Source organism: Raphanus sativus, chromosome 5, assembly GCF_000801105.2.
Source record: "Raphanus sativus cultivar WK10039 chromosome 5, ASM80110v3, whole genome shotgun sequence".
In the NCBI taxonomy this organism is placed as follows: Eukaryota; Viridiplantae; Streptophyta; class Magnoliopsida; order Brassicales; family Brassicaceae; genus Raphanus; species Raphanus sativus.
In genome coordinates, this window is record NC_079515.1 from 15,734,685 (window position 1) to 15,761,185 (window position 26,501).

General features: G+C 39.6%; 2 long non-coding RNA genes and 1 pseudogene across 2 annotated transcripts; 1 reads left to right on the plus strand and 2 right to left on the minus strand.

Moving 5' to 3' along the window:
- The first annotated feature begins 324 nt into the window (after positions 1-324).
- LOC108857676 (uncharacterized) lies at positions 325-1,697 on the plus strand. The gene is made up of 2 exons (XR_001950370.2): positions 325-885; positions 1,241-1,697. It is a non-coding gene; the product is annotated as an uncharacterized LOC108857676 (long non-coding RNA).
- Positions 1,698-7,049: 5,352 nt separating this feature from the next.
- On the minus strand, positions 7,050-8,159 carry LOC130512402 (uncharacterized). The gene is made up of 2 exons (XR_008945929.1): positions 7,640-8,159; positions 7,050-7,466 (listed from the first exon to the last, which is right to left on the minus strand). It is a non-coding gene; the product is annotated as an uncharacterized LOC130512402 (long non-coding RNA).
- Positions 8,160-24,876: 16,717 nt separating this feature from the next.
- LOC108858354 (uncharacterized) lies at positions 24,877-26,287 on the minus strand (annotated as a pseudogene).
- Positions 26,288-26,501: the final 214 nt, after the last annotated feature.

The window sequence follows — 26,501 nt, forward strand, 5'->3', positions numbered from 1 at the left end:
TGCAACATAACAAATAATAACTACACAATCATGAAACATATATAAATAGAAGGACTAAAGTGAAAAGTAAACAGTGTTTTAAAGGCCTCAATAGTGCCCCCTCAAATTTGAGAGTGTACTATTCATCCCCTTAAAAAATGAAGGGATAATGGGCTTTTGGAGTGCAAAAATTTAAAAAAAATGAGGGGATAAAAGTCTGTTGGAGATGCTCTTAATGCTTCTACACCAGGAGATCTGAGTTTCGAATCCCAGTGAAGACGAAATTATGCGAATTAAAGGAGAGAAGACTTACAAGAGATTCTGCAGCATGGTGCAAGGAGTACTGTCATGCATGAATCCGATAGGGTTGTTCATGTGAGATGATGCAGTCAGTGATGGTAGAATTGTCGGCTGTAAAATTATCTGTAATATTCTCATACTTTGTAATAACATAATTATCCAGAGTTATAAAAGAAAAACCAAAATAAACAAGGAAATAACTAGAAGTATACATTGTAAACTTCAAACTGAACATTTTAGAATATCAAAGATTATTCTACAAGAAGAAAAGTTAGTCAAAATTTCTAATAATAAAGTTTATCAAACACATTTAATTTTTCAAATTTTAGTTATTTTTTACTTTCTAAAAAAAAAGACTGCGATGGCGATTTTAAATTAGGGTTTCCATGTGATTTCGAGGATGGGATCTGGGCATTCCCGACGTGATAAGGTGTCGAGCAGATCTCTATCAGGAGGATAAGGTCGGAAAGATTTGGAATCGAGAAGGAAGTTTGGTAACAAGGGTTTTTTTTAAAAGAGAAAGATCGGAGAGAGATCGGATCTGGTTATTATCACGGTTATTGGAAGGGAGGGGGATCCCAGTGAATTAATTACAAGATCTGCCAGGTATGTTTTCGTTCTCATCAAAACGAGTTTATCCTCAATTATATTAGAGGCTCGCGATATGCGACGATCTCTTTTCTCAGAATATGGAAGTATATGGCCAATAGGTTGGATTTGCCACGGTGTTTTGGATTTAACAAGCTCTATGAGCATCTTTAGTGTTTACTTCTGGTTCTTTTTGATTTTGGTTGTGATATCTATGTGGTCTGTGGTTTTGGTTAAATTCAATCTATGGAATCAAACTGGTTATATTGGTTATTATGCTCAGGCTTATTGCTGGTTGAGACGGTATCCTGTGGTTTTCTTCAACTCTGATCCTGATTCAGATATGATTTTTGACTGTTCTTGGTGTCAACAGGATAGGAATGGTGCCCTGGGTTTATTTGGTATTTGGACAGAGTTTGGGATCGATAAGTATGGGCAGTTTATGGTTTTAAAACAATTCCGGCTGGTCTCTTCAAACCAGTTACGGAGGATAAGTTTGGACAGGGAAAGTGATTGTCTAGCGGTGAGTCCTCTAGAGGTACAGTTCGAGGGAATGGCAGATAAGGGAAGCAGTGGCAGGGTCGAGGAAACACAAGTGTTTATCTAGCTAAAACTATCTTGAATGGAGGAATATGGTTGGAACGAATTGGGTACTGTTTTTATTCAGATACTGGTCACAGGCAAAATGGTTTAGAAGTGGATTTGGGTTCTTTCTTCATATATGAATTTTGTATAAAGGTTTTAATTTGGAAGTCTTTATTATCTCGTTCATGGCTGGTTGTGAGTGTCAAAGATTTGGAAAATATAGTTAGTTTATTATTCTTTGACTATAGTTGGAAACAAAAAAGGATTAAATGGCTAGCTCGCCACTTTCTCGCTTTTACTAATATACCAACACGTTCCATGGCAATGGAACTATTGATTTATTTGTGTTATTTCCATGCCTCTAGTTGCTGGAACATGATTATAATGGAAGAGAATTCGAAGTTTTATCTTGATCCCACGGTACTGATGCAAATTAATAGACAACAATGTTCTATAATTGATCAGGATCCAAAGAGGAATGGTCTTGGGTTATCATATCTGCAAAAAGCTAAATTAGGATCATTAGGAGTTGGCTTTATATATTTCATACTTTATGGTAAATGGGGGAAATCACAAAGAAGTCGGTTGGTGATGTTAACTGTGCAGTGGTTTATTGGTTTAAAGGATCCGGGACTTCAGGATATCATCAATTCCGACTTGGTCAGCTCCACGGAGTTTAACAAATAAATTAAACGAGAGTTCTTAGTTGGAATTGCCGTGGAATGGGAAGTAAATGGACTATAAGTTATTTTAGAGAAATAAAACATAAACTAGATTTTTTGTTTTTATCTGAAACAAAACAAGATTTTTAGTTTGTGCAAGGATTCCAATCACATTTTGGATACGATAATCTGGTCACAGTGGACCCAATTGGAAGGAATGGGGCTCTTTCTCTATTCTTTAACAATGAGTATTAGACTAAGGTTCTATATTCCACCAACCGAATGATCGATGTGGAAGCAGAAACTCTTGGTAAGAAGGTGTTTTTAACCGTCGTTTATGGTGATGCGGTACAAAAATTAAGTGAACAAGTTTGAGAAAGATTAACTAGATATGGACTAGCAAGATCAGAACCATGGTTTATTATTGGAGATCTAAACGAGATTACTGGCAATCATGAAAAAGAGGGAGGATCTTTGAGAAGTGCAGCTTCTTTTGTTCCTTTCAACAACATGATAAAAAATAATGGTTTATTGGAGTTTCGGCACGGGGAAACAAAATGTCATGGCAAGGAAGAAGAGGGAAGGCGAAATGGGCAATGACGATTAGATGTCGTCTAGATCGTGCCCTAGCCAATGAAGACTGTCACACACTATTCTCATGTTCTTACACAGCATATCTAGGAATGGTAGGGTCTAACCATCGTCCAGTAGTGGCTTACTTAGAAGACAAAGTCCCGAGGCAGAGAGGGAAATTTGGGTTTGACAAGAGATGGATTGGACAGGAAGGTCTTATGGATTCAATTATTATAGGTTGGCCAGAAAATCATGGAGGTCGTGCAGAGGATATTTTTACAAAAATTAGCAATTGCCATCATGAAATTGCTAAATGGCGAAAAAATAATCCTCCATTCGGAGAGGAAAAAATTAATGAATTACAAAAAGCTCTCGATGAGGTACAAACAAACAACAATTGGTCACATGAGGAGATTTTAGAGGTATCTAGGAAATTACAAGAGGCGTACAAGGACGAAGAGGAATACTGGTATCAGAAAAGTCGGAATATGTGGTATACGTCTGGGGACCTAAATACAAAATTTTATCATGCATTAACAAGACAACGTCGGCTTCGTAATATGATTGTAGGATTATATGATGAGAATGGAAATTGGAATACAGAGGATGGAGGTGTTGAGAAGGTGGCAGTGTACTATTTCCAGGATCTATTTACTACCAATTCTCCATCGGAGTTTGATAGCTTCCTGGAGGAGATCACACCGTCTATTACCTCTCAGACGAATCAAAGGCTGTTGCGGATAGCAACTGAGGAAGAGGTAAGATATACTCTGTTTATGATGCACCCGGAGAAGACTCCAGGACCGGATGGAATAACAGCTCTCTTCTTTCAACACTCTTGGGATATAATAAAGAATGATCTTTTGGAGATGGTGAATAATTTTTTGGTATCAGGAGAAATGGACTCAAGGCTCAACATCACCAATATATGCATGATTCCAAAGACGTAAGGCCTACGAGGATGACAGAACTACGGCCAATAAGCCTTTGTAATGTCGGGTATAAGATTATCTCGAAAGTGTTGTGTTAGAGATTGAAAATATGTCTCCCTACCCTTATTTCGGAGACTCAATCGGCATTTGTGGCTGGAAGGTTGATATCGGATAATATTCTTATAGCTCATGAGATGTTTTATGGGCTGAGAACCAACAAAGCATGCCAGGAAAAGTCCATGGCAATCAAAACAGACATGAGTAAAGTATATGTTAGAGTGGAATGAGATTTTATCCAGGCCCTTCAAAAGAAAATGGATTTTGATTCTCATTGGATAAAACTAATGATGGAGTGTATATCTTCGGTTCAATATCAGGTCTTACTAAATGGTCAACCACGCGGTCTCATAACCCCACAGAGGGGTTTACGACAGGGGGACCCATTATCACCATGTATAATCATTATGTGTACTGAGGCTTTAATTGCAAACATCAAAAAGGCTGAGGGGGAGAAACAATTAACAGGAATGAAGGTCACTAGAGCTTGTCCACCGATATCTCACTTGTTATTTGCAGATGATAGTCTTTTCTTTTGCAAGGCACAAAAGGAAGAGTGTCAAACCATTCTAAGGATTTTAATGGAGTATGAGGCGGTATCAGGTCAAGAAATAAATTTTGAAAAGTCCTCAATTCAATTTGGACACAAGATTGAGGAATCGAGTAGACAGGAGTTGAGGGATATCTTGGAAATTCAGAATCTCGGAGGAATGGGATCTTACTTGGGACTACCAGAAAATATTGGTGGGTCCAAGATACAAGTTCTTAATGGCTGGACTTTAAAATTCTTTACAAAAGGAGGAAAAGAGGTCATCATAAATCAGTGATTACGGCATTACCAAACCATGTGATGTCCTGCTATCGTCTACCAAAGGCAACTGCAAAGAAATTAACGAGTGCGGTAGCACAATTCTGGTGGAGCCCTAGTGGCAGTACAAAAGGTATGCATTGGATGTCATGGGACAAAGTATATCTAAATAAGGATGAAGGTGGCTTGGGCTTTAAAGACCTGACTGATTTTAACACGGCGATGCTTAGCAGCTATGGCGTCTAATTGAGAGACCAAATACCTTATTCTCTCGGATTTTTAAAGGACCGTACTACAGGAATGCTTCCCCCTTGGAACCGATCCGATCATATTCTCCGTCGTACGGCTGGTGGAGTATTATTTCTGCTAGATCTCTGGTTAGCAAAGGACTAATTAAACGGGTGGGATCAGGAACATCTATCTCTGTATGGAATGATCTCTGACTCCCAACCACTCGTCTGAGACCAGCAAATAAAAATCAACACAAAAGTTACCCAGATCTTACGGTTGACTCTCTCATTGATTCAGCTTCGCGAACTTGGAATTTACATGCGATTCGGGCCTTAGTGGATCCTCAGGATGTAAAAATAATGCAAAGTATACCACTAGGAAGGACTCATATGTTGGACAAGGATGGATGGCACTTTACAAAAAATGGGAAATACACGGTCAAATCTAGTTACCAAGTAGAAAGAGTTTACCCGGACAGGGAAAAACCAACTGTAATTTTTGGACCCACAATTGATATACTGAAAGCATATTGCTGGAAAGTACAGTGTCCACCAAAGGTCAAGCATTTTTTATGGTAATTGGTGTCAGGGTGTATAACAGCAAAGAAAAATTTGCATGCGAGAGGGCTACAAGGGGGTCTATGTTGCACCATATGTGGAGCTTTGGAGAAATCAATTAACCATGTATTTTTTGAATGTCCTCCATCACGTCAGGTTTGGGCACTTTGAAAGATACCTTCAAATCCGGCTATTTTCCCCCACTGAGTTCTTTTTTCACAAATATGGATCACCTATTTGGAGAATTCAACCAAAATTGGACGATCATCAATTTGCATGGATTTTGTGGTACATTTGAAAAGGAATGAATAATAAAATCTTTAGTAATTTAGACATTGACCCCAGGTAAACACTTAAATTTGTGGAAACAGAATCAACACTTTGGGCGGAAGCACAAGTTTCGACCACAACGATGGAAGCACAACAGGTAGAGGTTTTAAATCTACCGTCAATTCCAGGGCGGTGGTGTTTTACATATGGTTCTTGGAAAGATAATGAAGTCTTTTCCAGACAAGGATGTATAGTATTCTAGAAAGATTTGATGGTTTGATGCGAGCAAGGAATGTTCGGGCGTGTCTCTCCCCTCTTCATTTGGAGGTGGAGGCACTACTTTGCACAATGCAGTGTATGAAGAATTTGCGGCAGTGTCGGATCCGTTTGCAACAGATTGTTTTCAGTTGGTGAAGATGGTTTCAGAACCACAAGAATAGCCTGCATTTGGAAGTTATTTGGAAGATATCAAAACCCTACAAGAAAGTTTCTTTAGTTCTGAAATTATTCATGTCCCACAAACGAAGAATTTGAAGGTGGATAATCTAGCACGAAGCGTCAGGATTCAACCGTCTTTCGTCGTTCACATGGATGCAGAACTACTGGCGTGGTTTATAGAGTCTATATGAATATGTTTTTAATTTGATGACAAAAAAACACATTTAATAACAAACAATATGAGTTAATTTTATTTTTATCATTGTTTGAAAACACAAAGAACTTCATTACAATATATACTAATTACTCCACTATCTGTCTATATCAATAAAACATAACATTCTTTCTTCACAAGATGCCAACTCAGCATTGCTTTCTCCTCCCGCTACCATGTGTACTGCTTTTTAAAAAAAAATGGTTTTGTTTGTTGTTCATAAATCTGTATAGGCCATAAGCTACGCTTTATAATTGTTTTAGTGACTTCCATAATGAGTGAGGTTCGTATTTAGCATTGCTTTCTCTTCCTGCTGCCATTTGTACTTTTAAAAAAATCTTGCTTTATTTGTCTTTCATAAATCTGTACGGGTCATATCTATGCTACCCTTTATAATTGTTTTAGTGACTTCCAGTATAGTTCATATTTAGTATAGTGGTTATAAATTAACATCATTTCTAAACAGAATCCATTTCTTCAACTCTTTTTGATGTATTTCGTCATGTTTTTTAAGCACCCTGACCCCCTTTTCCTCCTTTTCGGGTCTGTAGGGTTTCTGCGACAAACAGCGTCTCTTGGACGACCCGGTAACGCTTCCGACACTACAAGAAAAATGGCTTTTATTAGCGGACGATTTATAGAACGCTGTATCATCGCCCGTGATAATAGGTTAAGCACTTTAGATAGCGTTTTTTTGCACTGCTATCTTTTGTTCCGCTACAATAGCACTTTTCTATCTGTAATTAAATATTCTTTAATAGCATATAATTTTCGTTATTATTTCTATTATTGAGAATTAAAAAAAAAAAAAAAATATATATATATATATATTATTTTCGTTTAAAAAATATAATATATCAAAATTATAATTTATAAATTAGATTGAATTACAAATTACAACTGGTTTACATGGAAAAAAATAAACCAAACTAAACCAAACTTAGACCTAAACCTATTTGCTAACTAAACCTAATAACAAAACACGCCATCTTCAAGCTTCTTAACTCCACCGCCGGCAACCACCTCCATCAACGACAAACTCTGCCATGGATCCAGCACCTCTTCTCACGACCACCAGCTTCTCCGTCCCATCATCGCCGCAAGCCCCATGCCTCCACTCTTCTCACGACCACCAGATTCTCCGTCGCCTCCTCGCCACAAGCCCATGACCAATACTGTCTTCCTCTTCCCCTGTCTTCTCTTTCTCAGCGGAGAGAAGCTCAGGCCACCGCCGTCACCCTTTTCATCTATCTCCGGCGCTCTGCTCTGAATCTGGAAAGAGAGGATTTGTTTCTCTGTTACAAAATCTCAAAAAAAAATTAACGGGAATCAAAACCACAGAACTCAGAGAGAGAGAGAGATAGAGAGAGAGAGAGAGAGAGAGAGAGAGAGAGAGAGAGAGAGAGAGAGAGAGAGAGAGAGAGAGAGAGAGAGAGAGAGGTGACCAGTGTGGTGAGAAGCGGTGGTGGTGGAGACTACGGATCTGAGAAGCGGCAACAAGGATGACGGGGGCGAGTGTAGATGATGACGACGACCGAGCTTAAGATCCGTGGCGATAGCAAAGTGATGATTATGAATCTCTCTCGTTTACAAGACAGAAAGTGAGAGAGATGAAAATCTGAGACTGTGAAGAACTGGAAAGAGAGGAGGAGAAGAGGCGTGAAAGGAGGAGAAGAAAGACATGAAGAAAAAAAAATTTAGACCATTAGGTCAAACACTAATCAATGGTTAAGAATTGGTTATCCTTGTATTAAAAAGCAGCCAATGAAAAAGAAGTTTAGTGGATAACCACAAGATTTATTTATAGCCCTTAGATTAAAAAACAATCAATGGTGAATGCTTTATTTTGATGGTTAAAATTATATTTTATGTTAAACAATATTTATATAAAGTTTAAAATTTTGAAACTTAGATTTATGATTATATGTTGATTTTTGGATGTGTAGTTTAAATATGAAGTTTAGAGTTTAAGGTAAAACTTATTTTCTTATAAAAATGTTATTCATTATTAATTTTCGAAAAAGAAATAAATTTTATTTTTTTATTATTTTAAGTTAAATTTAAGATTTGTTGTTAAAAAATTAGAATATGAAGTTTGTATTTAGAGTTTAGGGATATTGATTTAATATTTGAGATTAATTTTTAAAATATATATTTAAAGTTTGAAATTTAGAATAAATGTTTAAAGTGTAGGTTTGAAGGTTGTAGGTTTAGAGGTATTGAATTTAAGATTTGAAATTTTCTTTAAAGATTGATTTTTGAGTTTATATTTAAGATTTGGAATTAAATTTAAGTTTTGATGTTAAAACATTAGAGTTGAGTTTTGTATCTGGAGTATAGGGTTTAAAACTTTATTTAGGGTTTAGGGATTCAAAAGGCAAACATAACGTTTAATTATGTTTTGCTATTAAATCTTAAGTTTTCATAGCGTTTCTAGATATATCATTCTATCATACGTTTCCAAAAATACAAACGCTATCTTAAAAACACGGATATATCAACTATAGCACAATCATAACAAACGCTATCCTCGTCTGCTATTAAAACGCATTTTTCTTGTATTGCGATCGAAATCAATTGATATAGTAACTGATGTTAAATATTGCATTTAATCATACCTTCCCACTACTTCGTCTTCACTACATCCTCACCGTCTTCTACTCACCGTCTTCTACTGTACTAAAAATTGAATATATACTCACAGACATTTGTTCCCATTATATTATTCTTTCAGTAATTTTCGTTGTTTCCCATCTCTTATAAAAACGGTTCTCACAATGACCAGTTGATAGGATACCACATGATGAAGACAAGAACATAGGAAGTAAAGTTGATGTCATGGTCTTACACAAATCAACTAGAGCCAAGATACCCACAAAAAGATACGTAGACTGAGAAGAGGGACCTTAGCACCAATCCCCAGGTTCTTTCACTGAGTTAAAGGCAGGACGGTGTTAAAAAAGGAGGTAAAAATGTCAAAAAATGAGGCAGCCTTATGGGTATCGACATAGTTATAGTTGATGAGAAGGTACTTGATATTCAATTTATTTAGTTTAATTTTTATGTTGAGAAACATAACTAAGTTCTTAGTGTGAGAATTATGAGAATATGAGATGTAGAATGAAGGACATGAAGAACAAAAGAGAGAGAATGATGATAATTATTTTTTTTAGATCTTGAAAAGTCAAATTACAATAGAATATAAGAAAGTAGAGAGAAACTAAGTCAGAACTCTCTTATTCAAGAAGCCAAACACACTTGGCTTACTAGATAAGCTACAATAAAAATCTATGTATGTTTTTACTGTAGCTCCGCGGGTACTGTTCATGCTGGCAAGCCTTACTTGTTTCTTTTTGGCAAGCCTTGCAACACTTCATTTCTTCTTCATCTCAACACTCCCCCTCAAGCTTGACTTTAGAAACCAGTCAAGCTTGGAATCATGAAGAACTTCCCTCATTAAAACCTTAATGTGCAAAACCCAGTGGGACAAAAACACATCAAGGAAAAAGAGTAGAAGTCTCCATGATAGGAAAGTCAATGAGATGTGAGGTCTATGAGTCTAAGCTTTGAATGGATGAACTCACAGACTTTGGTGCTTGCTGCCTTTGTGAAAATGTCAGCCAGCTGATCTTCATTTCTAGTGTAGCAAGGTAGGATGATTTGTTGCTGCACTGCTTGTCTAACTTTGTGACAATCCACTTCTATGTGTTTAGTTCTCTCATGGAACACACTGTTCGATGCTATATGAATGGCAGCCTGGTTATCGCAGTGCATGGTAATAGGAGTTGTAGTCTCTATACCCAAGTCTCTTAGCAGGTTTCTGATCCAAATGAGCTCACTAGTAAGCTTCCTCATTGCTCTATACTCTGCCTCAGCACTTGAACATGATACTATCTTCTGCTTCTTGCTTTTCCAAGTGACTAAGTTGCCTCCAATAAAGGTGCAATACCCAGTAGTTGATTTCCTATCAACTCTATCTCCTGCCCAATCTGCATCACAATATCCAGTGATCTCAGTGCTTCTGTTGCATCCCATCCAAACTCCTTGACCTGGCGCTTCTCTTAGATACCTCAAGATCCTTTCTACCATATTCCAGTGATGTATCTTGGGATTTTGCATGTGTTGACTGACTTGATTGACTGCAAAACACACATCTGGTCTGGTTATGGTGAGGTAGATGAGCTTCCCAACCATTCTCCTGTAGTGTTTGACATCTCCATAGGGTTTGTCTTCAAACTCCCCCTCACGCAACACTTTATAGCCATCTTCAAGTGGAGTCTTTGCAACTCTTGTTCCAAGATCACCTGCCTCATTCAACAAATCAAGTGTGTACTTCCTTTGGGATAAAAACAGCCCTTCTTTAGATCGGCATATCTCAATCCCTAGGAAGTACTTTAACTCCCCCAAGTCTTTGATATCAAAAGATGTCTTAAGAAAAGCTTTAGTAGAGATGATACCTTCATTGTTACTTCCTGTGATGATAATATCATCCACATAAATCAGTATCACCACAATTCTTTGCTTGCTTGTGAGAGTGAAAAGTGTATGATCAGCTTCTGATTTTACAAATCCTCTTCCATTTAGAGTTGTATTCAGTTTGTGATACCAAGCTCTTGGTGACTGTTTTAATCCATAGATTGCTTTCTTCAACCTTAGGACATTTCCTGGCTTGTCCATATCTTCCATACTTGGAGGTGGTCTCATGTAAACCTCATCCTCCAGCTCTCCTTGAAGAAAGGCATTCTTGACATCCACTTGCCATAAATCCCATTCCAGGTTCACTGCCAAGGATAGTACAATCCTTATGGTGTGGAGTTTAGCTACTGGTGCAAAGGTATCCAAATAGTCTTCTCCATAGACTTGTGTGTATCCTCTTGCAACCGGCCTTGTCTTCCTCCTTTCTGGTTTTCCATTGGCAAGGTACTTGATGGTGAAGAGCAGGCGGCTTGTAACAGCTTTCCTTCCTTTGGGAAGCTCAGTTTCATACCAAGTATCATTCTTGATCATGGCACAAACTTCATCTCCAACTGACTCTCTCCACTCTTCATGTTCCATGGCTTCTTCATAAGTCTTTGGAACATACTCTTGATCCAAATTACTGATGAAGACTACATGCTCTTGAGGATAACTCGCAAAAGAACAAGTTGCTTGGATAGGGTGAGCCACTACATTGTTATTGAAGTACACTCTCGTGTCGACCCACTTAGATGGTTTCTTCACTGTTGTACTCCTTCTCAATGGTTGAATATGTTGCTCTTCTACCACTGCCTCTTCCTGTCCTTGATCTCCATTAAACTGATCTTCACTTGACTGATCAGGTTCAGCTCCATCTTGATCGTGCATCCTTACTGAATCATCTCCTTCTTGTGGCTGTGATTCAGGTTCATTGCCCCCCTCAAGATCAGGATGGACTGTTTCAACAACTGGTGATTTTTCTTCATTGTTTTCAGCAACTGGTGGTGAGGGAGAAGTCCTGGGCACCTGACTGATCTGTGGCTGACTGATGCCTATGCTCTCCATAATAATTCTCAAGTTGTTTGCCCTATCTGTAGGTTCTTTTGAGAGATCTTGAAGGTTTTCCCAACTCTTCTCCTCATAGTATCCCTTAGATTCCACAAACTTAACATCCCTTGAGATTAAAACTCTTCTTGCTACTGGATCATAACACTTATACCCTTTCTGTGTTGGAGAGTAGCCAATGAACATAGCTTTTGAACTTTTAGCATCAAGCTTGTCCCTCCTCTCTCCTGGTATCAGCACAAAACAGAGACACCCAAACACTCGCAAGTGGTCCAAAGGTGGCTTGGTCTGGTTAAGAACCTCGAATGGAGACAGGTCATTGAGGACTTTAGTTGGAGTTCTATTTATCAGATAGCTAGCAGTCACCACCGCATCACTCCAGAACCTTTTTGGAACATTGGTGTGAAACATCATTGATCTTGCTACCTCCATCAAGTGTCTGTTCTTCCTCTCAGCAACTCCATTCTGTTGAGGAGTGTAAGGGCAGCTTGTCTGGTGAATAATCCCATGTTGAGCAAAGTATTGCTTAAATTCCAGACCTGTGTACTCTCCACCATTGTCTGACCTAAGAATCTTCACCTTGGCATTAAAGTGATTAGAGACATGAGCTTGGAAATTTTTGAAAGCCTCTAACACCCTGCCTTTTGACGGAATCAGTGTTATCTAAGTGTATTTGGACTTCTCATCAATGAAGGTGACAAAGTATTTGTGATTCTCCCTTGATACACATGGTGCAGTCCACACATCAGAGTTAACCAGGTCAAAACATTCCCCATAGATGGTGCCAGAATTTGGAAACACAATCCTACAATGCTTCCCCAATATGCAAGCTTCACAATCATTATTCATGAACATCACCCCGGGGAGCATAAGATTTAAGGCTCTACTATGAGGATGCCCCAATCTAGCATGCCATATGGTGCTCTCAATCCCATTAGATGTACTGGCCAAACACTGAGAAGGAGAACCAACATGAGATGTTTTAGACATCTCTGTATTCTGAAGATGGTAGAGTTCATTGTGAGTATGCCCTTTTCCAATCACCTGGCCTGTCTTTAAGTCTTGAAATTCAACTTCATCTGGTCTGAAGACAACCTGACAACTAAGATCAACAGTAGCCTTCCTCACAGATAATAGATTAGATGTAAATTAAAGCATATAAAAGCAGTTGATTCCCTATCAAACAACCTCAGCTTCCCTATCCCTTCTATCTTAACCTTATCACCATTTGCTATAAGAACATTCCCAGAGGCAGGCTGGACATCACTAATCAAGTTCCTATCACTAATCATGTGATGGCTTGCTCCTGAATCTATAATGATAGGTTTAGAGTTAAGAGAGCGTGTACCAGCCTTCTTGGATGATATAAAGGCTTTGATAAAGGAATGAAGGTCACTCATGGTCGCTGGAACCTTGGTGTTGGCTGCACTATCCTCCCTGGAATTTCCGCTGAAAGATGAGTACATGGTTTTTCCTTGAATCTCTGGATGCTCAAACTCCTTAAGCTTCAATATATTTGACTGGCTTCTCAGGGAACATACATCCTCTAAACCTGGAATTTTCCTTTCTCTAAGGAAATAATTTATTAGGTTGTTGTAAGGTGAATCCAGTATTAGGAGAAAGCTCAAAAATTTGTCTTGCTCATAAACCATTTGAAGACTCTCCCATATATTCCCATAAGCTGTTTGGAGATTCTCCCATAGATTCTTGGCGGTTTTGACATGAGAATGAGCCTCCAAGATTGATTTAGACAGAGATTTGTGTATGATTCCAAGTGCTTGCTGGTCTTCTTGAACCCACTTGTTATCATGCTTCAAGCAAGTAGCCTGACTATCCTCTTGAGTCATCCTCTTTGAAGTTTCAGCCTTCATGATGTGGCTGTCCCAAAGTCCATGACTTTCCATAGTAACTGGCCACTCTTGACCATATAAGATAGTTAGGACCCTCAAAGGTCACTGAAATAAGATTCCTCTTCTCCATTTCTATGGTCAGAATTCTTTTACCCAATAAGTGAAGATATAGACCAGTAGATAAGAGTGAAGAACACACAGAAATTTTGAAAAGAAACAGAGAGATTTGCGGAAGAAAGGAGCATATAGCTCTGATACCATGTGAGAATTATGAGAATATGAGATGTAGAATGAAGAACATGAAGAACAAAAGAGAGAGAAGGATGAGAATTATTTTCCTTAGATCTTGAAAAGTCACATTACAATACAATATAAGAAAGTAGAGAGAAACTAAGTCAGAACTCTCTTATTCAAGAAGCCAAACACACTTGGCTTACTAAATAAGCTACAATAAAAATATATGTCTGTTTTTACTGTAGCTCCGCGGGTACTATTCATGCTGGCAAGCCTTACTTGTTTCTCTTTGGCAAGCCTTGCAACACCTCATTTCTTCTTCATCTCAACACTTAGTTTATATTTCCTTACCCTTTGATCTCAGACAACTCAGGGCTCCATTAGTGTGCACCGACTCAATACCTTCCGCACCTTTCATCGAGCGAGCTAACTGGATTCGTTGTAACAAGGATTACCTAGAAATTACAACTTTGGGAGTCTCCAGTTTCCATAAGAATCACGGAGCAAACCAAATTCATTGAGATGGCAGCAGCTATCAACCATATTACTCACAAGATTTCCAGGTTCCGTACTAGCAGAGCCAATATGTAGTTAGGATGGTCAAATAACCCTTCGTATCATTTTAAGTGGTGCTTAAATTTTTTATTTTATTTCATAATAAATGATGTTTTCACTATTCTAGAAAAACTTTAATATCATTTGAAATTTGTAAGAAGTTACAAAATACTGTATTTTTTATTGGTTAAACTTATTTTCAATGCTATTTTTATGTATCCAAAATAAATTATATAACTTTTTTATTTTTTTAATCTTTATGCAAAAAACTTAAAACCACTTAAAATAATATAGAGGGAGTGCTAATTAATCCATAATTTATTATAAGTTCAACTAAATTTCTTAAAATCCTTCCAATACGGAAATTACATTGAAGTTTTCAGACTAATAAGTACACTCTGAATATCGAGGTTTTATAATACGTCACTGAAAAGATAACTAATGTAAAAATAGCTTGAAAACATTATTTGATATATTGACACGTAATGCCAAAAGCTTATACATGCAAAATAGCCATAATCACCTGGCCGAATTCAGAATTGAAAGCAATTTTCAATAAGCCACCAATTCGCGGTTAAAAGCAAAGAGGAAATTACATCCTAGAAAAAAGGATAACAGTGGAACCAATACGTTCACAAAAAGGAAATTATTTGAACCACTCTCTATAACTACGCAATGACCTCAACGATTGCTTAATTTTAGGAAAAAATTGGAAGAAGAAAAGATACTTTCGAGTTAGATTTGTCCCAATAGAAAAAAAGATCTATAGCTTCCTCCTCTCTCAGCTTCTAGTTTGTTTGAAGTGAATTGGTCGATGGAGTGATGGCCGGAAACGCCTGTAATGTCGTCAGGATTCCTTCGGGATCTTCTCCGCTTTCATCTTTCCCCTGACCAATATCTTTCTTGCAGGTTTCCAGTGATTAAGGTCCTCTTGGTCATATAGGGCTGAAAAGTGTTAATGTAAGATAAGCAAGCTACGCTATGTAGAACACACAGTAGTACAGGGTTATTCAATTCCAAGAAATACGACTATATTTATTCTTTCAAAAACTCTTACAAGTTCTTCTTAAAAGCAATAAATCAAACAAGCTCAAGACAAACCTCGACTTGTTTGCTAGTCAAATCGTTCAGAGATCTAAGACAGACTCTGAACCACCTAAGCTCTTAACCCCTAGATGCTTTACTTCTCCTTCTTAGGACGTACAAAACTCTCTATTGCTAAAAGCTCTCCCTGTGTGTTAACCGGCAACACAGTGCCACGACTCCCTTTTATATATCTTTGAGGAAGCCCTAGATCTAATTTATCTACCCAATGGAAACTTTCCATTTCTTTTACTTCAGCGAATAAGCCAATCTTTCTTTTTCTTTTTAGATCGATTGCTTCTTCTTCAAGTCTTCCTTTAATATCCCTCTTCATTAAATCTTCTTTTAATGCATCGGTCTTGATACGTGCTTCTCACGAACCGCCTCTCTGATGTAGTAGTTCATGTCACACTTCATGAACTACTTTAGCTCTGCTACAGCATCGACTTTCCATACACCTTCAATCTCCCCCTTTTTAATTCGTCGTCTCACAAGTACCTGAGATAGAAGACAAGAACAAACCACACAAGACATCACCAGTACATATGTCTAAACGTTAATCCAATCAACTCAAGACAATTAAGAACATACTTATATTATCCTAAAATGGGTTCGAGCAAATCAATACATATTATCAAAAGATAGCACATGCAAATGCTCCCCCATAATCTTAGCCAGTCTGAAAACATGAATAACAAAGAATTGCAACAAGTGGTGCAATTGAAATAACATAGACATAAAAACAGAGCAACAGAACACAGCTCCCCCACAATCTTGGTCTTCTTCATCTTAGTCTTCTTCTTCTCCCCCTGCTTGTGAGCACACGGATTAAAAACACCAAGTAAAATACATCATATATTCATAAGGAGAGAAATACTAACCTGCTACAGCGCTCTGAAGATCCTGAACTATCTCAGCTAGCGCTTGAAGAGCTCGTGTTGTGTCCTGTAGTGCCACTTGCAAATCAACACGGTTAAGTGGTCCTTGAGGGATGGCAACTGATCCAAGCTCATAGACAGATACGCGACGTGGTGCAGTCCTGGAGCTTGGTGTAGCAGTTCGTGGAGCAGGAATCGGAGCTGGAGATGACTGACGTGTTGTCCTGGCAGAGTTTCTCTTTGGTTCAGCTCTAGATGGTGCCTTTCCTTTAGCTAGTCTCTGCTCACAGATCTCACCCACTCGTTTATCCTTCTTGTAAGGAACCGGACGTTGAAGCTTGTCACTGGGGTAAGATGGAACTGCATGTTGGCTTTGGAGAAGTGCCATGATCAATCGAGGGAAGATCAACCAACGTGCATTATTGACCTGAGTCACTCCAAGATTGAGAATCTGTCTGAACATCATCTTACCCAAATCAACACGGACTCCATGAGCCATCTTGTAGATCAGCCTTGCCCTCTCAAGTGAGACATACGTCTTGTGAGTAGAGGGAATCCAGTTGTAGGCAGCTATGATCATCAAAGCACCGTAGCACGGAGTAAGATCCGCTGTAGTGAGACCTTCCCATTCTGTCCTCGTATCTCCAGTGATGAATGAAGCCAACTCGGTTACTGAGACATCATCCAAAGTTGCGTCTTCCTCCTCTTCATCCTCAGTAAGTGGTTCCCAATCTATGGTATTGTTGATGAGCGCAGGTGAGAACTTGTACGCTTGTCCTCTCACGGAGACAACTACTTCATCAACATCTGCTTCACCTTTGGTACTCGGCAGACCTGCATAGAACTCAGCTACAACTTGCTCAACATACACGGCAAGACTCGAGACAGTTGATTCCATAGACCCCTTCTTAATAACCGCCAAGTACCCCCACTGATCAGCTTCCTTCATATCTACCGAACGCTCAGCAAGTACCTTACGCTTAAGGAACTGATCATACCTTTTCTTGATGAGAGAAGGCATTGGTTCAGCACTTTTGTCACCAGACCTCTTTACTCTCAACTGAGGCGAGGCTCCTGCTTCCTTAGCCAAATATGGAGACTTGGCCGCATCTCCTGGTGTGAGAAACTGAGATTGGGTTGGTGTACTAGACTCCCCTGTCTTTCTCTGTTTCCCAGAACGCAACCCTAACCGCTTCAGCACCCGTTTCTTCCTCCTTCCCTTCTGTGAAGCTTCATCTGACTCAGAACCCATAGTCACAGCATCATCTTTGGGTTCATCGTCCACCTTCTTGGCTGATTCAGACTCGGCTTCACTTAGCTTCTTCTCAGTTTCAATGATCGCCAGAGGTAGAGCAGATTCATCCTTCTCTTCCGGTGATTTATCAGTGACCGAAACATCTTGAATGGCAGCACTAGTGGATCCAATCTGCGGTTGCGGATCTGCTTCAGGAACCTTTGCAGATGGCTCCTCTCCAAGACCTGGAGTCCTTTCATCGCTCTCCTCTGAAGGAGCTTTCTCAGTAGCGGTATTGAACGAATCAAGCTCCTCAGTGACCTCAAGAAGTGCATCGGAAACAGGCATATCGTTTCTCGGCGGAGGCGATTCAGGTTCGCCATCAGTAAGTGACCTCCGACTTCCTTCAGGCTCTGCATGCTTCTCTTCCTTGGATGATTTGGCTTGTTGAGCTGATTTCTTTGCTTTCCCCATGATAGATGTCGGTTTCTGTGTGAGAATCGTGTGAGAGATGAAGAGAGGCTGCGAGATTGAGCTTCTTAAGCACGATGGAGATTTTCTAGGGCTTGTTCCCCACTACTTCCCTTAACGGAATAAAACTAAATCAACTTTTCTCATATTGCAGATCTGGTCCCTGACTTTTTATCCTCTCCTTTGTATACCTACAACATTTAATTTCTCTCATCCAAACACATAGGCATTAGGCACATTCGTGAATTATTAATGTATCATCGGACTTTCAAGATAGTAATAAAACACGAGTCACAACTCACAATTGGCTGAATCAAGATTAATATAAAGCATTAGATCAGTTCAGTTCAGTTACCATTCGTGTGAAGTGCTTCATGAGTTGCCTTAGTGCTTGATTCAAGCTGCACATATAACTCTTCCTAGATCTTATATTCTGGTGCAACCGATTGTCTTTTTATGGCTAGCTTTCACATTGATATGCCTTCATCAATGCTGCCGGTTTTCATTCTTTATTTTCGCGCTGTGAAACCCCTGTTGTTTCCCATCATGAATATCAATTTTTTTATTTTCTGAGCATCTTTCTGTAACATTGCTGGCTCTTTTTATTGAGAGGGGGGGGGGCACAGATTGACGTGAAACCTGTACCATTGCAATATTGACGGCATATCAAGCAGCTCTTTTCCACAGCGTTTTCGGGTTCCAAAACCAATCTGAATCATATGTACATCCCGAATCAGCACCTGCACTACTCTCTGCACAACTTGACTCAACAATCAAGGTTACACACACCAATTGCATTTCTTAGTGTGATAAATCGATTAAATTCAAGAGATTTAGTGAATATATCAGCCAACTGCAAATCAGTAACTACATGTTCGATTACTACCTGATTGTCTTCAACTAATTCTCTGATGAAGTGGTGCCTTATGTCAATGTGGTTCGTCCTTGAATGTTGGACCGGATTCCTCGAGATATCAATTGCACTTTTGTTGTCACAATACACAAGAAAGAGACCCGATTGCATTCCATAATCAGCTGACATCTGCTTCATCCAGATAAGTTGTGAGCAACAGCTACCCATGGTAATATATTCTGCTTCCGCCGTAGAAAGTGATACATAGTTCTGCTTCTTGCTCAGCCACGAGATAATATTGTTTCCAAGAAAGAAACATCCTCCACTGGTACTTTTTCTATCATCAGCACATCCTGCCCAATCAGCATCACAGTATCCCACCAAGTTCTTGTTGGAATTCTTCGAGTAATACACGCCCAAGCTCTCAGTTCCTTTGACGTACTTGATAATCCTCTTTACTGCATTCAGGTGTGATACCTTAGGCTTGGCTTGATATCGTGCACACACATCGACACTGAATGACAGATCTGGTCGACTCGCTGTCAAGTACAACAGACTACCAATCATCCCTCGATAGAGCTTGACATCCACATCTTCTCCTGCTTCATCTCGTGCAAGCTTCAGTGATGTACTCATGGGTTTCTTAGAAACTTTGGAGTTCTCCATACCAAATCGCTTTACCAAACTTTTAGCGTATGCACTCTGAGAGATGAAGACACCTTTCTCTGACTGAGACACTTGAAGTCCAAGAAAGTACTTCAGTTCGCCACACATGCTCATCTCAAACTCTTGAGTCATATTCTGAATAAACTCATCAACCAGCTTCTGTGACGTGCCTCCAAAAATAATGTCATCCACATAGATTTGAACAATGATTATATCTTTTTCAACTTCCTTGAAGAATAGTGTCTTGTCTATACTCCCTCTGATGTACTCCGCTTCTAACAGAAACCTTGTGAGTCGTTCATACCATGCACGCGGTGCTTGCTTCAAACCATATAGTGCCTTCTTCAGTCGGTACACATAGTCATGATGCACTGGGTCCTCAAATCCCTTTGGCTGCTCAACATAAACTTCCTCCTGAAGTACTCCATTGAGGAAAGCACTTTTCACATCCATTTGATGCACTTTGAAGTTCAGAATGCACGCCATTCCCAGAAACAGCCGAATGGATTCCAATCTTGCAACTGGAGCAAAGGTTTCTTCAAAGTCTACTCTTTCAATCTGTGAGTATCCTTGAGCTACAAGCCTTGCCTTGTTACGAACTACTTCTCCATGCTCATCAGTCTTGTTCTTGAAAATCTATTTAGTGCCAACCACATTTACTCCTTTAGGTCTAGCAACAAGTTCCCACACATCGTTCCTGGTGAACTGCTCAAGTTCTTCCTCCATTGCGACAATCCAATATTCATCACGTAGTGCTTCAGTGTGTGTCTTAGGTTCTATTGATGAGACGAAACATGCGAACTGCACCATTTCTTTAAAGTTGATCACCTTTCCACGCGTTTTTCGTCTTTCTTCAATCCCTCCAATCACATCAGACTTCGAATGATTGCGATGAACTTGCTGAATCACTGGTTGAGGTACTGTATCTGTGATAGGACCTTCCTCAATGACTTCAGTAGCAGCTACAGATGATCCACCTTCTTCCTCTTCATCTGATCCCAAGTCATCACCTACAACCACAGACAAATCATCAAATACAACATTCACTGATTCTTTAATTGATTATGTTCGCTTGTTGTAGACTCGGTATGCTGAGCTAGACTGTGCATAACCCAGAAAGAATCCTTCATCACTTCTTGAGTCAAACTTCCCAAGGTAGTCCTTGTCATTCAGTATGTAGCACCTGCATCCAAAAACATGAAAGTAACTAAGATTAGGAGTTTTGCCTGTCCACATCTCATACGGTGTCTTTGTTGTCCCTTTTTTGACATACACACGGTTGATTGTGTAACACGCTGTGCTGAGTGCTTCAGCCCAGAACCTCTTGGCTATCTTGTTACCATGAAGCATTGCTCTTCCCATTTCCTGTAGAGTTCTATTCTTTCGTTCAACTACTCCATTCTGCTGAGGTGTCCAAGGTGCTGCAAACTGATGAGCTATTCCTCTTGATTCAAGAAAGGTAGTCATGGCTTCATTCTCGAATTCACCTCCATGATCACTGCGTATCTTCTTGATTCCTCCCTTTTCATTTATGAGTTGAAGTGCCCAGATTTTGAAACTCTCAGACACTTCTGACTTTTCCCTGAGAAAACGAACCCAAGTGAATCTGGTATAGTCATCTACTAGTACAAACACATACTTCTTTCCTCCAATACTCTCGGTTTGCATAGGACCCATGAGATCCATGTGAACTAGATCCAATGGTGCCTTTGCCTGAACATCCGGTACCTTCTTGTGTTGTATCTTGACTTGCTTTCCCTCATTGCATGCACAAAACACAATCTTGTCATCAATCTTGAGTTTGGGTACTCCTCGAACCAAGTCGTTGCATACTAGATTCGTTAGATTCCTGAAGTTCATATGTCCCAAACGTCTATGCCATAGATCAATATTCCCTTGAGCTGACAAGCACTTAACCTTCTTTTCCCACATGTAACAGTTATTGCCAGATCTCACACCTTGTAGCACTGTTACACCATGTTGATTTATTGCACGCCAATCAATTGCTGAGAAGCACACCGTAAGTCCGTCATCACACAGTTGACTCACGCTGATCAAGTTGGCCTTTAATCCTTTGACAAAGTAGACATTTACCAATTTAGGTACTTCTGAGTTACACGTTGTACCTTTGCCTTGAATGACACCACAACCTCCATCTCCAAAGGTTACCTTTCCTCCTTTTACCTTTGACACTTTGTCTAGATACTCAATGTTTCCCGTCATGTGTCTAGAACACCCACTGTCGAAGTACCATGGTTCCTCAGATTCGGAATCACTTGCCACTCGCGCCATGTTACATCGAACGGTACTTCTTGGTTCAGTCACTATCTTAGGATACAAGTCATTTTTTTTCATCCAGCCTCGAGAAGTCTTGCCTATTCTCCAAAACTTGTGTTGTCTCCATACTTGTTTGACCCGTTCTAGATACTTGTAGCAATACCTCTTGTAATGACCAAACTTCCCACAGAAGAAACATCCACTCATCTGAGCTGGAGTAGTTTGTGTCTTGGTTTCTTCAGCATGCGCAAAACCTCCAGACACAAAGCGCGTTGTACCTGTTGAGCTACTCTGTCTTCCAGTGTAACCAAGTCCCATCAATGAGCTTTCAGTTCTTCCACTGCTCAGAATCTTGTCAAGTTGCTTGGTTCCCGTAAGCATCTTAATCTTCCGATATTGCTGATCCAATTCAGCTTGAAGATCAGCTGCTTTCTTTCTTTCAGCCAGTAACTCTTCTCTGAGCTCGTCCGCTTGCTTAGACAGGACCAATTTTTCTTTGATCAGATTCACACTTTCCTTGGCCAACTCAGCTTCCCTGTTGAGGTCATCCTTCAACACTTGTACTTCAACTTCCAGTCTTGCCTTCTCTTTAGCCAAGGCCAAATTCTCCGTTCCCAGCTTCACTAGCGTCTCTCGAACTTCCTTGTAGCTTTCATCTAAGTCATTTTCTTGCTCAACATCACTCTCAGATCCTGACTCACATTCCACGATTCCTAGAAACGCCACAAAGTTATTCACTTCCTCTTCATTCTCGCTGTCGGACTCGCTGTCATTGATTCCTATCATGGACTTTTCCGGCTTTCTCCTACCATTCGACTCGCATTCAGCTTGAGTGTGTCCATATCCCTTGCAGTTATGGCACTGAATCTCTCTTCTTTTCACTGTGGGAAACTCAGTTCAAAAGTGACCATACCCCTTGCATTCATAGCACTTAGCATCATTCTTCCTGTAGTTCTTTTCTGGCTCAGACGTCTTCCTACCTTGGCCAAACTTCTTCTGCCCATTCTCCACTTTTCGTAGAGCTCTATCAAACCTTCTGACCAGAAGACTCACAGGATCATTATCATCCATATGCTCCTTTTCAACTGATGCAAGCGCAATTCCTTTTTCATTCATTCCACCAGACACACCAGCCACTTCCATCTCATGAGCTTGTAACATTCCAACCACTTCATCAAATGTCATCTCGTCAGTGTTACAGGAGACGGTCATAGCTGCTTTGTATGCCATGAACTTAGACGGCAAGCACCTCAGGAACTTCTTCACAAGTTTCTTCTCTTTGTATTTCTTCCCAAGTGTAAGTGCTTCTTGTGCCAGTGAGCTAATCTTTGAGCTGAAATCTCCAACAGATTCATTCTCTTCCATCTTTAGCTCTTCAAATCTTGTTGCAAGCATATCCTTTCTAGAACTCTGAACCTTTGAGGTTCCTTCAAAATGCTTCTGCAGAATATCCCATGCATCCTTTGCTGCCTCGCATCCTTGAATTAGTTCAAATTGCTTCCTTGCTACACTGCAATGTATGACAGTTAGTGCACGAGCATTGAACTTAGCCATCTTGTTCTCATCATCAGTCCAGAGCTCCTCCAGTTTCGGAACATCTGTCCCATCCTCGGCTCTTGCAACAGGTGATTTCCAACCAGATTCCACAGCCTTCCACGCCAATGGGTCAATACCCTTGATTGTAGCCTTCATGCGCGCCTTCCAGAATCCATAGTTTCCTACTTCAAGGATCACCTTGGAACTTATCACCAACTCGCGATAGCTATCCATCTTACTCCGCAGGATCTACCTGTTTAAATAAACAAAGCACAGATACCTGCTCTGATACCAATTCTTAATGTAAGATAAGCAAGCTACGCTATGTAGACACACAGTAGTACAGGGTTATTCAATTCCAAGAAATACGACTATATTTATTCTTTCAAAAGCTCTTACAAGTTCTTCTTAAAAGCAATAAATCAAACAAGCTCAAGACAAACCTCGACTTGTTTGCTAGTCAACTCGTTCAGAGATCTAAGACAGACTCTGAACCACCTAAGCTCTTAACCCCTAGATGCTTTGCTTCTCCTTCTTAGGACGTACAAAACTCTCTATTGCTAAAAGCTCTCCCTGTGTGTTAGCCGGCAACACAGTGCCACGACTCCCTTTTATATATCTTTGAGGAAGCCCTAGATCTAATCTATCTACCCAATGGAAACTTTCCATTTCTTTTACTTCAGCGAATAAGCCAATCTTCCTTTTTCTTTTAGATCGATTGCTTCTTCTTCAAGTCTTCCTTTAATATCCCTCTTCATTAAATCTTCTTTTAATGCATCGGTCTTGATACGTGCTTCTCACGAACCGCCTCTCTGATGTAGTAGTTCATGTCACACTTCATGAACTACTTTAGCTCTGCTACAGCATCGACTTTCCATACACCTTCAAAAAGCTGTCTTATGATCTATATCTTCTAGCTTAAGTCTTATTCATTACAATTGGAATTAACCCTAGCTTTGTATGTAGGGATTTTTTTCATCCTTTTGGGGATCCTTACGTAGACTTCTGCTTGCTTAAGCAGTCTTAAACCCAAGTAACATTGTATCTCTATGCTATTTCAACATTGAAATGAATTCACAAACTTGACAAAACAAGCATGGGTGTTTTGATTGTCTACATGATCATCATTGGTATTGTTTATCGTCTTCTAGTCTAATAAATAATCTGTTGCTACTTTGTTGAAGTTTACTCTTGTCTGGTTGTTGTTGAAGGTGATGTATTGGCCTTGGTTTTAAATGTCTAATTGCGACCAGTGGCGACAGGGGGCTCGACACTCGCCACTCGCCATGGCGTTTCATGGCGATCGCCTTATGTATCAGCCGCTCAAAAGGTACCTATTCCTAATACCATCCATCAATTATATGAACTTTTGAAAAAACATAGTAAATAGAAAACCAAAATCTGTTTTATTGATAACTTAAACATCATAAAGCAAAAACACCAAATGAAAAGCATAAAACCAAAACCAAAACATAATCCAAAGTAAAGAAAACCAATTCAAAGCAAAACACATAACACAAACACTCTAAAACTCAGTTTCAGAGTCATCTGGAAACTCCCAATCTTCATCTTGACTGAAACCACCTGCTTCTAGTTCCAAATCAATTTCCGGTTCATCCTCATCAATATCAACAAGAGATAGAACAGAGGGACCTGGACCATATCGTTTCTCTCTTGTTTGAGTTGAAGAAGATGCTATCCCTTTTCCCTTCTCAGCAGCTGTAAATTTTGTTCCTCTAGTAGCATAGGTAGGTTCCTCAGCTCATGTGGCTTCACTCACAGCACTCCATGTCAGATCTTCATTCTCGAAGACATGATCATCTAGCTTATCATTGTCAGAGCTTCCTTCCATTTTTCTCATCAACCATTCATTGCTTTCATCAATCTCCTCTAAGATAATAGGATCAGTGGCGTCACTTCTCTTCATGCGACGCTGCAAGGCTCTGTTGTACTTGACAAACACCATGTCATTCAAACGATGTTGAGCTAAACGGTTCCTTCTCTTTTTGTGAAGCTATATTAGATTGGATCAACAAATCATTAGTGAGCTTAAGATCAAATGTGACTATGAAATAAGATGAATATAAAAACGACTTACAAGCTCAAAAACACCTCAGTTTCTTTCACATCCAGATGCACTGCAAGTTAAGCTAAGTACTTTCACAGCAAAGTCTCTTAGATTAGGAGCTGATGATCCATAAATAGACCACCAATCAGCTGAAAAAAAAAATTATAAGATTAGTTTAGAAGTAAAGTTGACAAAACAAAGTAAAGTGTATGGGTTAATCTTTTATCTGGTGCTTTCATCTCTCTTTGCCTTATTGCCATGTTATGCCCAAAGAGACCAGCAGCCTTCTTAAACAAATCAAGCTCGAGCATCACCTTATCTTGAATCTCACTGTTCGGGACAAGCCTGTTGATACAGTTGTACAAACCGGTCTCAACTTCCTCACAACAAACGTCCTCAGGATTGGCGTAATGGATAGCTGGATTCAGGAAGTATCCAGCTGCGTGAAGAAGCTGGTGAAGCTGACAATTCCACCTTCGATCAATGATCTCAAACACATTCTCATATTTCTCTTGCTTCATCTTGAAACTCCTTGCAATAACCTCTTTAGCTCTGTCCATAGCCGCATATATGTATCCCATAGACGGCTTCTTATCACCATCCACCATCCTAAGCACCTTCATTAGTGGACCAATGAGCTTGAGGGCGTAGCTAACATTCCTCCAGAAGCTTTCTTGTAGAATGTATTGTTTCAGCTTCTTTGTCCCTGATTCCTTTGGCCATTTGCTCTTGTTCCAATATCAGATGCAACCATCTTCTTCAGATTTGATTGCTGAATGTAGAACTGAGACATGGTGATAAACGAGGTGGCAAACCTTGTTACAGCTGGCCAATGAAGATTGTGTTGATTGGTGAACCTTCTCATCATATTCACTAGTGGCACACGGCAGTAGATGTATCCATTCATGAAGATACACTTCTTCAAGGCATTCTTAACCGGCTCCAACTTCCCAATGTCTTCTAGCATAAGATCAAGACAATGTGCTGCATAAGGGGTCCAGTAGAGGTTTAGTCGTTTAGTCTCTAGCAATTTCCGTGCAATTTTAGAATGTTTTTCATCAGATCAATGATCAAACTCAGTT